This window comes from Eumetopias jubatus, unplaced genomic scaffold (genome assembly GCF_037043125.1).
Source record: "Eumetopias jubatus isolate StellerSeaLion01/CBP00866 unplaced genomic scaffold, mEumJub1_p1.0 scaffold_2, whole genome shotgun sequence".
In the NCBI taxonomy this organism is placed as follows: domain Eukaryota; kingdom Metazoa; phylum Chordata; class Mammalia; order Carnivora; family Otariidae; genus Eumetopias; species Eumetopias jubatus.
Genome location: NW_028274808.1, coordinates 178,099,324 through 178,112,484, shown reverse-complemented (window position 1 = coordinate 178,112,484; position 13,161 = coordinate 178,099,324). Strand labels below are relative to the sequence as shown.

Genomic DNA, 13,161 nt, shown 5'->3' with positions numbered 1-13,161 from the left:
CCCATATAATTACCTATTTGTTCCAATATAACTTGTTGAAAAATCTTTTATTTTTCTCATTCCATTTCCTTAGTACTTACATACATGTGTGAATTTATTTCTGGACACTCTATTCTCTTTCAGTGAACTATTTGTCTGTCATTATGACAATGACACATTATCTTGAATACTGTAATTTTATAGTAAATTGTGAAACCAGCTAGTGTGAGGACTCTAACTATTGTCTTTATTTTTAGGTAATTTTAGCAAATTCTAGATTATTGCCTCATTTCCCCACAATTTTGTAATCAGCTTGGCAATTTCTACAAAAACAACTATTGAGAGTTTAAATGGGGTTGTGTGTGTGTGTGTGTGTGTGTGTGTGTGTCTATATGTCTATGTATGTATATGCATATATGTATATATAGCTTTATTTAACTATAACCCTGTACAAATATTTATATATAAATCTCTATATATAAAAGATATGCCTTGACATAACTAGGTCTTTAATATATTTATATGAAATATATATCTTTCTTAAATATATTTGGGGATAATAGAATATTATCAGAAAATTTATAAAAAGAAAGGAACTCACTGTCAGGGGAGATACCATGATCATGAAGGTGGTTTTCCTGGGGTGAGGCTTATCCATCGCATTCCAGATGTGCTGACCCCTGCAATTTCCCCAAATGTGGGAAACTTGACTGTGTAATTTGTGGTAGTGGGGGACTGCGTTTGCACTCTCACCTGATCATTAAGTGGTTGAAAGACAAAAGAAATGGATGAACGAATGAATGAATGAATAAAAGGAAAGACGTTGCTCTTGTCGGGGATGGTAGAAATTTTGTTCAGAAAGCGAGCCTTTTAAATTCCCTTTATTTGTATATCAGAAAACTAAAGCAAAATAAATTATTTTGTTATTTTCTTTTTTCAGCTTCTCACAATAACTTGAAGGTATGGAGGTACTTTTCCAGGGTCACAGATGTGGCTAATGGAATATTTTCTGAACCCCTTCTGGTGTCCTTTCAATCAGTTACACATGTGACCTCAGGATCAGTTTGGACTATCATAACTTCAAAATTGATATTCCACATTTGGAAAAGAAATTACAACATTCCAAAGTATTCTATTCCCATCAAATGGTATGTTGTGCTTCCGAGTCATTGTTCATTACGTTCTTTCTACCCAGAATGTTTTCTCCATTTTCCACATGTCTGAGACCTTACCATTCTTCAAGGTCAAGTTCTCCACTCTTAATGAATTTCATTATTTGGCATTTGTTATTGACAGCTTTGTTAGGCAATGATTTGTATTTTTCATTTCTGCTAACAAGAGTCCTGTGTACAGTAGTAAATGGAAGAGCACTGTCTTAAAGAATTGTAACTCTCACCATACCATCAGCAAAACTTCACATACGGGTACTTGGAAAATAAATACTGATTGGATAATAGTGGCCGTGTAACAATAGCTAACATTTATCATGCCTTACTGTATGCACACATTTTTCCAGATTACTCTTACAACTATATGACTCAGGTAATTTTATTATGTACATTTTATAAATGAGAGCAATGAGAAGTTAAAGACCTTGCCCATGTTCATGACTCTAACAGTGGTGGAGTTGGGAATAAGCATAGACAACCGGGCATCCATAGGTTCTAGGAATTAGGGCCTTGATACTTTAGGGGGAGGCATTATTCAGCCATCTCTCTTAAATATTACAGAAATAGTAAGGAAAATATCCTAGAAAAGACCCAACAAGTCTGGTCTCCAACAACTTCTCTGATCTAATGCAATACCACTCCAGTTTTCTCACTGTCCTCTGAGAGTACTGACCTCCAGGACATTCCCATTTTGGATACCAACAATGATACTATTTCAGGGACTTTACATGTGGTGTTTCCTCTGAGTAGAATGCACTCCTAGATAACCACTGGTCTCACATCTCATTTTCCTTACATCTCATCCACAGTGCTGTAGTATCACCGACTTTCCATACAAAACACCATCTCTCCCATCCCCCTCATTGACCTGACCTGTCTTCTTTCCTCTATAGCAGATCATCCCATACTCCAACATACATTTTTCTTTCTCAGTCTCTCTCCACTAGACTCTAAGATTCTTTTTTTTTAAGATTTTATTTATTTATTTGAGAAAGAGAGAATGAGAGAGAGAGAAAGCACATGAGAGGGGAGGAGGGTCAGAGGGAGAAGCAGACTCCCTGCCGAGCAGGGAGCCCGATGTGGGACTCGATCCAGGGACTCCAGGATCATGACCTGAGCTGAAGGCAGTTGCTTAACCAACTGAGCCACCCAGGGGCCCAAGACTCTAAGATTCTTGAGGGCAGAGACAGTATTTGTATTCCCACTGTCTCTGGTGGCTGGAAGAAAGCTCATTTGTTGAGTGAATAAATCCAAGTCCATAGCTCCTGGAATTGCAATTTAGATTCCTCTTTCAACAAGAAAAACATGGGCATTATGAATAAAAGTAACTAAAATGACAGATAAGTAATTTATTGTGTCAAATGGAAGTTGAAAATATAACAAAATGGATAATTCACTCTGCTTATTCACAAATTACGTCACATGTATAGTTTATAATTTATCTCTAGAAAGAGTATGAATAAAATAAAGAAAAAATGTGTTTATGCCATTAATTTCCCAAAACATTAGCTCATGAAACAACACTAGAGGCATATTTTACTGTCATCACCATCTAATGCCAATAGGACTATACATGAGATGATAAATTTTGGTTTCTTATTAAATGCAAACTTTAAAAAGAAAAAGAACTTTAGGAGTAAGTGGTATTTGGATTCACATTAATTCAATTTTGGATTAAAGTTCTGTCATCTGTTTGCTGTTTGACCTGTTCTGCAATTGCTTTAGGAAAAAAAAAAAAATCTCTTTATGCTGTTAACCCATTTTCTTACCTGAAAAATGATAATAAAACACTGACTTTATTGGTCATGTGAAGCAAGTTAAATCTCATATGTGCAATTGATTTGTAAAATGTAAATCCCACATTAATATTTTTACTAAAGAGATGATAACACATGTCTGCTCTTCAAATTTCTCATGGGTTTATTAAACATAGTTATTTTAAAAGTAATCTTGTTCAAAGACTAATTTTATAAACTTGTAGATGTATTAGTGGAGAGAGAGAGAAAGATACTACTCTACAGAAAAATAGTGTGTTTAGAAAAATCTTTCAGATTGATCCAGAAGTAATCAATGTCATTTTATTATCCAGATACTTTGAATACTGGTATATTGCTTTGTTTATGTTTTCCTTTAATCTTAAAAATTCACTAATTTTATACAAACAATTGAAATTTACAAATACTTCTTTATTTTCTCAAAGACATAAAAATGATTTTAGATTATATTAGTGTTAAGAAATGTTGGGGAAAATTATAATACACTTTGGAATTGCTTTATCATAATTAGCAGGTTTTTATTTTTTAATTGAGGATCATCTTTACTTCAGGTTTTCTAATACACCACTTGTTTAAAACAAGTATTCTTGTCAATTATCCATTATCCATAGAACATTTGTAAAGAGCTACCCAAATAAATATGTACATTACATTTTCTCTGGTTTTCCATTATATCACATGAAAGGTACAGAGGCCCAAATTTTCTTTTGAAATAAGTGTCTAGAGTAATGCTTGTGAAATGTTATTGTTTGTTTTCCTTTTTAGGTGTAGCAGAATATTTTTTAAGAAATTTAAATTAGTTTCCGAGGACTATTCTCCATGTAAACTAATAACTGTAATACCCCAACAGAGACTACAAATATTGACTTAGTAAACCTACTTCATGCACTTGTAATGAATTTTCCAGGTTTTTTAATTTAAAAATTTTATATATTACTGAAAATAATAAATTGAAGATAATAGAACCATGTAGTAGTCCAAATCTTCACGGAATTACAAATAGCTAATATAAGAGGAAGTTCCTCTAGGTCAAGAGAATACAGAACATTCAGTGATCTATTTCAGCCAGGACAATCTCATATTCTCTGTATTTTTCACAATACCTTATAACATAGAACATTATGATATGTGTTAATTAAATAATATGCATGAAACTTAGAAAGGTGTAGATCTCAAATTAACTTGTTTTAATGTCTGTTCTTACCCTAATAGAACTTTGATCTGTAAACAGTATGTAAAATTACTTGAGTATATGCTTTAAAAATAAATAAATAAATAAATAAATAAATAAATAAATAAATAAATAAAAATGCTACCCTAGGGGGTGCTTGGATGGCTCAGTCAGTAGAGCACAGGACTCTTGATCTCAGGGTCCTGAGTTCCAGCCCCATGCTGGGCGTCGAGCCAACTTAAAAAAAAAAAAAAAGAAATTTAAAAAAAAGTATGGTCATATTATTTTAAAAAAATGCTGCCCATAAAATGGCTTTCTTGGGCTATACTGCAGTTAGTTTTTGAACTTCAATAACCACAGGCAGGGAAAAATATTTTCACTGTTTCACCGTGTTCCAAACACAATCCTAACTTCCAGCTTCAGGAACTGATGTTAAATATATCTACATGCAGCAAAATGGCGTCTGACCAATGCATTGCCGTTTAATTGCTTCACTTTCTTGTATTTGGTTGCTCATGCTCAATACTCATCCTAGAGGAGCCAGCCTCCCTCCATCACACCCTCTCCATAAGATCCAGCCATACAAACATATCACAGGAACAGAACACAGGTAGAGTTATTATAGGCATTAATTTAAAAAAGGGTAATCAAATTCCTCATATGATGTGATTTCTAAAAACAAACCAAAATATGTGCTATTATAAAGTATGTCAAGTAACTAAAAAGAACCCATCTCTAACAGATTTAGGGATAAGAGTAGGTTTAGAGAACAGGCTTCTGAAGACATCAGTAGGTACAGTTTTCTACCTCCATATTCAGGTGATCTCCTTACTTGCACTTTGTCAAATTTAAAGAGAAGATAGAGATTTTTTTTTAAGATTTTATTTATTTATTTGAGAGAGAGGGAATGAGAGACAGAGAGCACGAGAGGGACGAGGGTCAGAGGGAGAAGGAGACTCCCTGCTGAGTAGGGAGCCCAATGTGGGACTCGATCCCGGGACTCCAGGATCATGACCCGAGCTGAAGGCAGTCTCCTAACCAACTGAGCCACCCAGGCGCCCCTAGAGAATTTTTTTGAAACAAATCAGCCAAGAGGAAAAAAATAAATGCCTGTGAAACATTTCTAATTCTTTTTTTTTTTTAAGATTTTATTTATTTGAGAGAGAGAGAATGAGAGATAGAGAACATGAGAGGGAAGAGGGTCAGAGGGAAAAGCAGACTCCCCGCTGAGCAGGGAGCCCAATGTGGGACTCGATCGCGGGACTCCAGGATCATGACCTGAGCCCAAGGCAGTCGCTTAACCAACTGAGCCAGCCAGGCACCCAACATTTCTAATTCTTTGTAGAATTACTATTATTAGCATAGTAATTTTTTAGATGTGATTCTATTAAAAACTTAGAGATATAAACCTGGTCTATTTTAATCTATAAGGAGTTTCAAGATCCAGAACTTTTCTTCAGAGTTTTCAGTTTGAAAGGGAATAGAAATAGAGGAATTATGTTGTATATTATTTTATTGTGGTAAAATTTGCCATTTGTTAGATTATATATTTGTCTCAGTCATTTGTTTTAGACAATTGTGAAATTATAGATAAAATATAAGAAAGGTTGAACAATATCATATCATTTTAAAAAATTACTTCAGGATTGATCATCCACCTATAAATACGGTGGCCAGAGTAACCATATGGCCTCGTTTACCTGAGAGAGTTCTTGGGTTATCTGTGGTTCCAGCTTAGTTATTAATACACCCTATTTCATTCTCAAAAATGTCATGGTTTGAATGATAAATTATATAGCCACTCTGCCTACAACTCATGAAAACAAGAACTCTCTGCTTCTATATTCCTTTTTTTTTATTTTGTTTTTTTTAGGAATGAATTATCTTTACTTTTATTGATATTTTTTCTCAGAAATATGAAAAGATACTTATTTAAGTATTTAAATATTTCTATTGAAAAAATTTATATTATTTGCTCCTTGAATTATTAGTGTAGTCCTACCATTATATTCCAGTTTAATAAAATAAACAAATACTGAGCTGAAGATTACAATAAAATATTTAATTTAGAACAGCTTGTTTTAATATAAAAATTGATAAAATACATTCAGATTTTAAATTATGTATATATATGTATATGCATAAAATATATAGAGAGACAGACAGAGACAGAGAGACAAATACACAAGAGACAGAAACAGAGAAACAGAGAGAGACCAAAAATACAAGATACAAATATACATACATATATTCCAGAGCGAGTGGAAAAACATTGGTCCACATCTAAAAACATTTGGTGCAACATCTAAAATCATTTTTTTCTGTTAATATTAAGAAGGCTCTTTGGAATAAACAGCTTCAAAGCACAGCTTGAAATGGACCAATTGTAAGGAACAGAGTGGCAAAGTTATGTTACCACGCAGAACTGTGAATAAGCTTCCAGACAGCTAAAATGTGTCATTTAGAAGGAATGTGTCTCATTTATCCATTGTTTAGAATGATTGAAATACATTGCTCTCACCCAGCTCCTTGGCAAGTGTTTCAATTAAGTGGGCACAAAATTTATCCTAGTGCAGTGTTCTATTATTCTGCTCTGTAGTATATAATTGCATGGGACTTTGGACTTATAGAGGCCTTCCGTTATTGGAAAAAATAAAATAACACATCTCTTTTAAGGTAATAACTGCAACTTTTCTCAGTGGAAATTCTTGTTTGTTAAAAAGCCACTGATGCTAGAACCACAGGGAATTTATTTTCATCAATGTATTAGAAAATAATGGGAAATGCATGTAGCTTAGGAAACTTGTAACCTGCAAATTTTTAATCTGTGTAAACAAGAAGCAGAATTACATGGAAGATGGTACCATTGTGACATTTTTGTCATAAAAATGATGTATATATATATATATTGGAGATGAATCATCAACTGAAGATTATCTGGTGCCCAAATGTCCCTCTTGCCTTGAGGTGATAAGAATTTAAAGTAAACAATGACTTATCTTGGTTTTACTCTGCACTATAAAGTAACATATACATTTTCATACATTCTGCTATTTGTCCTGGGAGCTGTTTATACCATTGTCCTTTATTTCTTCATTAGATGATTTCAGCTTATTATTGTTGATGTTCCCAAAGTTTCTTATTGTCTTAAGGTGGGGAACTTAGAATGTTGGAGCAGTATTTAGTCAAATGTTATACACAAAAAGCTAATTTCTATTATTTTCTAAGACTCACACCACACAAACAGGCAAACACAGGTACACATGGGCAATCACACACACACAAGAACTGTTTGAGTCAGATCATTCAATTGTATATATATTACATAATATCTTGCTGAATGGAATAACCCAAAGGGCTCTGTGCTGGAGATCAGGAAACCAAGGCACTTATCTCAGCTTTGTCAACAGACTAGATGTGTGTATTTGACTAAATCACCTTCTTTTCTGAATCATTATTTCCTTCTCAGTAAAAAGAGAGAGAGAGTTGGTAAACATCTAAGTGTTCTCCAATTTTCCTTTCCTTTTCTTTTCTTTTCTTTCTTTTTTTTTTGTATCCTTCAATCTTTTGTTTGATATAAGAACAATTTGCATTTGGAAAACATGTGTCATAGAAGAGTAATGCCTCTAACTTCAGCAATTTTTATGTTTTGTTCGTATTTCCCACATTTTTAAAAATTTGCTTTTTTAAGAAAATATCATGAAGATCAAAATTTTCCTCTCCTGCAAAAATCAAATTTGAGTTTCAAAGTAGTAACTTTCCATGACTGAATGTTTAATCACCAACCACATATTTTTACATTGTCATGATTATTCCTGGGGGTAAAATGGGAATTTATGGGCTTTTATCTATCTAAATGAGGCTTGATAGGTGAATGACAGAGCACACACCAACAGGAAGCTGATAGGACAGCAAGTCTCAGAACCTGGTCCTCACTTTAAAAAGCAACTTTCACCACCACATTGTCAGCTGCTTTTCCAGGGCTTTTCTATATAACAAGCATTCTTTATCATCAATAATTTATTTTCTAAATTTAACTTCCTCTGTTTCATCATGTCCACTAAAAGTATCCTTGTCATGGGCTTCTAATTTTTATGATAGTTAGTATAAAAATATCCATTTTTCACATAACTCAAAATTACTCAGACTTAGATTGAATCGAGTACCAATTTTCTATTTGTTTAAGAAGAAAACAAAATCTTTGAGAGATGGTGAGTTGACCAATTTTTGGTGATTTCCTGTGGACTTCCAGTTATATACTGAACCAACTGAACCAACTGGGCAGCTTTTCTCCCTCCTCTCTTTAAGTGTTTTGCCTTTCCATATTGTATCTGAGTAATTTGTGACTTTCCATACTGCATCTGAGTGCTTTGCTACTTTCCGCACTGAAAGTATCCATTGCAGCAAGGAGAGTTGTGGTAAATTATAATAGTGGCCCACATTCTTTATTCTTCCCTGAATATACACTCTTTAGAATGTGACTTTATTATAGTTTTTTTTTTTTAAGATTTTATTTATTTATTTATTTGAGAGAGCGAGAAAGGACATGAGAGGGGGGAGGGTCAGAGGGAGAAGCAGACTCCCTGCTGAGCAGGGAGCCCAATGAGGGACTCGATCCTGGGACTCCAGGATCATGACCCAAGCCGAAAGCAGTCACTTAACCAACTGAGACACCCAGGCGCCCCTAGAAGGTGGCTTTAAAGTTTCTCCCATGCAAAATCTATTTTCCCTCCACCCGAAGCTGGGTTGACCTTGTGACTTGCTTTGGACAATGAAATTTGGAGGGAGTGCTGTGCTCCTTTCCGGTACTTGAAAAGATCTGCTTGCTTCCACTTAGTATTTTGGAAATCTGGGGAGCTGCCAAAGGAACAAATTGCACAAGCATGTTGGAGGTAAGGGTCTTCTTGAAGCAGAAATGAGCCATCCCAACATACACCAAGGTAGACCACCCAGCACCTGCTTAACCCAGCCCAACAAAGATTAGAAGATATACCTAGCTGTTCCCTCATCTTCCCCCTCAAATTGCCAACCCCCAGAATAGGAGTTATTTTAAGTCCCTAGGATTAGGGTGGTATGTTACATAGCAAATACTAGCCGGCTTGATTTCAAGAGGACAGATCATTCCCCACTGGAAAACTGTGGGGGAAATTTGCACAGAAGCCTTTACTTATTTAATTATACTAAAATTTCTGATTTTGATGGAACTATGCTATACAAAGTAGTCAAATAACATGGTGGGGACAAAAAAAAAATCCTTATATTGAGATGAGAGAAAATAATTGAAATTGCCTGAAAGGGATTTTAGCCATATTGGTATTGCATTTAATGGTAGCATTAGGTATCTCCAGTAACTGTGTAGGCATTTTTTTTTTTTTCAGCAGAAGGGCAAATTGTTCTGAGTCTGGTGAATTTGCTTATAAGTTTCTAGTTTATGGGATAGAAAAAACAAATAGATGGCTGGAACAGCATTCCTGCCATTCAAGAGAGTAAAGGGTCAATACTCATCAATACAGGGGTGATTTGCCAGGAATTTTGAATGTTCTGAGGGGATCTTTAAAATTCCTCTATAAATCTGTATTAAATAAATCTATACTAGTTTTCCGCAAGACCTGTGGTAGGTTCCCACAATGCTCTTAAATGTCAATTTGGCATTGGGAACTGCTGTTTCACAGCAGAAATTGAAAGTGGCCATCATAGTTATGTTGAGAAAAGTAATAATTTGCAATTCAAAGGAAGCTTAGACTTAAAAAAAATAAATGACTTTCTCATGAGGTTTTAATTCAGATATCATTATCAAGGAGAATAGAATACATGTTGCAATAGAATTCAACAGCTTTCTCACTGAGCACTGCTTTCAAGTTTTCTAGTAAATTGATACAGTCATTATTCTATCAAAATAAACATTCATTGACTAATTATACAGTTCAGGACATAGCCCTGAGCTACTTTGCATAGTGTAAAGTTTCTTTCTTTGAAGTCTCAAAAATATTTGCTTTGTTTCAGACCTTCTGTGCTTATGTCAGGGAGCCACTAACTTTGGCTCTGGCAAAACATGATAAATTACAGCTGGTAAAAGGCATAAACAAAAATGTATCTTAGATGCTCACTAGTGCCTTTGTGACATTAGAGGAATTACTGTTATTACTGTTTCTTGTGTTAGTTTCTCAGAAATATGAACCTGTTTGGAGTCCCAAATATCATTGCCATAAATGATAGCTAGTGGAGGAGTTGCATCCTAATTTTGGCATCACGTATGAGACTGATCTAATTCTAAGGAAATATTTATGGATAATTAATTTCATGATATTCAGTTCATTTAGAACTTACTCATGCTATAATGATCAATATCTAGAAAACAATAAAATCCCCTTCAGAGAAAATACATACAGAAACAAACATATGTATTTATAAACAAATATATTTGTTTATTTTCTTTATGTATGCATATTTCTTTATAAATAAAATGAGCTCTCAGTATATCAATGGATTTAATTCCAATTTTATCACATTTAGATTCAATAAAATATTGCTGGGAGCGCTAAATAAATATTTTTAATAATTCATTTGGAGAAGATTGGTATTTATTTGTACATAAAATAAAATTACTATTGTAAACATAAAAAGAAACACACAAAACCAAGTTTTTCAGGAGAATTTAAAAAATAATTTTATAATGGTGCCAGTTGTTAGTGTTACCCAGTTGTAAAGTAAATTAATTCAATGTTTTGAGCCAATATTTGTTTATAAATATATAGATTGAATAGTCTATATGATACCTTACTTATGGTAATGGGTTTTTCATATTATATTATTTTCCTTGGATGATATTCATAGCATTTTAGTTAACTCTTATTTTTAATTTTAACAGCCATTTTGTAGGAACTATTTTCTTCCTTTAAAATCAATTATGAATCCTTCCACTATGTGAACTATAAGTCAAGTTAAAACACAAAAGCACACACCCCCACAAGTGAAATGATTCAGTTCAATCCCTTAATAGCTCAATTTGCTCTACCCACAGCATCTGGAAAAGTGTTTTGATGTATCAGGATGTCTATTCCCCCATATCCCTTTTGCTAGCTAGAACTTTTTGGCTCTTGGATGAACAGGGAAAGACTGTAAGAAAAATGCCTTGAGGACAAGAACTAACTGATACACCCACACACACACAAAAATAGTAGACAAGAAGTTGTGACTACATTAACTGGAGGCTACATAGAAAAGGCTTACAGAAGTGATTCTGAACAATGGAGATTAAGCCATCTTCTGAGAGAGCAGGAGAAAAGAGGAGGCCTGAAGAATGACAGTGAAAAACAAGTACATTTGGTGCCAAAAAGAAAGCCAGAGAACAAGCTTCATTCACTTACTATTTTCTGGCGTCAGGCTCTTCCCATGAAGAACACATAAGTTCTGTTATCATTCCATGGTAAGACTTGAATAAAGACTTCCTCCAAACCCCAACTTATGTGAGTTTAGCTTAATTGGATTTCTATTTCCAACAGCCAAAGCTTTTAAACCTGGTATGAAAGAAAAAAAAAAAAAAAAAGTGATAGCGTTTACTATAAAGTCAGGTCTTATTGTAATCAGGTCATTTTGTTAAAAAGTGTTCGGCTTAAAATATATACATAATGTAAAGGGAAAAAATATACTTTCACAAATAAGGAGCAATTGATTTGATAATTCTCTGGATACTTGAATTATCCATAGCAAACCCTTCTACTTTAATGTCAATTATTGAGTGATGTTTCTATTTTCAAACAGTAAACAATTTTGACAATACTATCTATGGTAGAATGTTGAAATGAATCAATAATTTTCATAGAAAAAAATCTCATTGTTAGCAAAACAAGCCTATTAAACCTAAGGTTATTTCCTATTGCTTTCAACTTTTGAAAAATGCTAACACTGCCAGATAGACCTTCTTGTAAAATTGGAAACAGACTGGTTATAGATATATAAGCCAGTGATACTGTGTCAGCACTTTCTAAATCTGTATTGGTGCTTTCATTCCAAGTATAATCAAGGCCAATCCTGTGCCAGCCAACACATCTCGGAAATGTTGTACAAAAAACTTATGGGTATATCGATAATGATTTGCCCATGCCCTTTACAGTACAAAGAATCCCTTAGGAAGCAAAATGTACAGTAGCCTCAGTGAGAACACATAGGATTATTTAATCCAAAGTACTCATTTAAAACGTATAATTCTAGATCAAAAATATAGATAGAAGAAAACATTCTTCTAGTTGTATATTAGTTTATTTTTGCAGTCATAAGAAAAATATATCTAATAAATGCTTATTCTAAATCATCCTCAAAAACAAATTCTATCATTAAAGCTTTCCAATCTAGTAGGAAAAAAAAAACTTATAAATACATAAATAATTATAATTTATTTTAGAAATTTTAAATTACCTAAGAGAGGTACTGTAAAATAAATAATTGTGTTGCTCTGGGTTGTATTGTGGTAACAAAATACTTAAAATCTCAGTTATGTAAAACAACAAAGGCTCCCATGCTCTCCGAAGGACAGTTAGGAGCTCTCCTATTTTTATTTCAACTCCAAGACCCAGGCTGACAGAACAGCCACTCCTAGCCCATTTGCCTATCATAGCAGAAGAAAAATAAAACTATGAACCTGGTATTTATTGAACTGGTACTAAATGATCTGACCCAGAAGAGACACAATTCTCTTTTGTAGATATGGCCCACAAAGAGTCAGAGGGATCCTCCCAACAATAGGAAAAGCAGAACAGAACGTTCAGACTTGCATGGGCTCAGACAGCCAGTAGAATTAACTCAGCAGTAATACAACTGTAAGGAGCTGAATTTGATTTGATCTTTAAAGGTGAACAAGAATTGGACATGTGGAGTTTGAGGAAAGGTTTTCCCAAACAGTTGGCACATCATGAATCTAAATACAAAAGTGGACATGTTGTGTACAGAGAAGGAATGCAAGGAGTGTCACTCAACCAGATATGGGCCTGATGTCAAAGAAAAACTGCACTGGACACTTGTTAAAGGTATGAACGAAGATTTTATTCAGAATGCCACAGTCGGAGAAAAA

The 13,161-nt window shown here is 34.0% G+C and overlaps 1 non-coding gene across 1 annotated transcript; it reads left to right on the top strand.

Moving 5' to 3' along the window:
• Nucleotides 1–572: 572 nt before the first annotated feature.
• LOC114198714 (U1 spliceosomal RNA) lies at nucleotides 573–735 on the top strand. The gene has a single exon (XR_003607160.1). It is a non-coding gene; the product is annotated as a U1 spliceosomal RNA (small nuclear RNA).
• The last annotated feature ends 12,426 nt before the right edge of the window (nucleotides 736–13,161 follow it).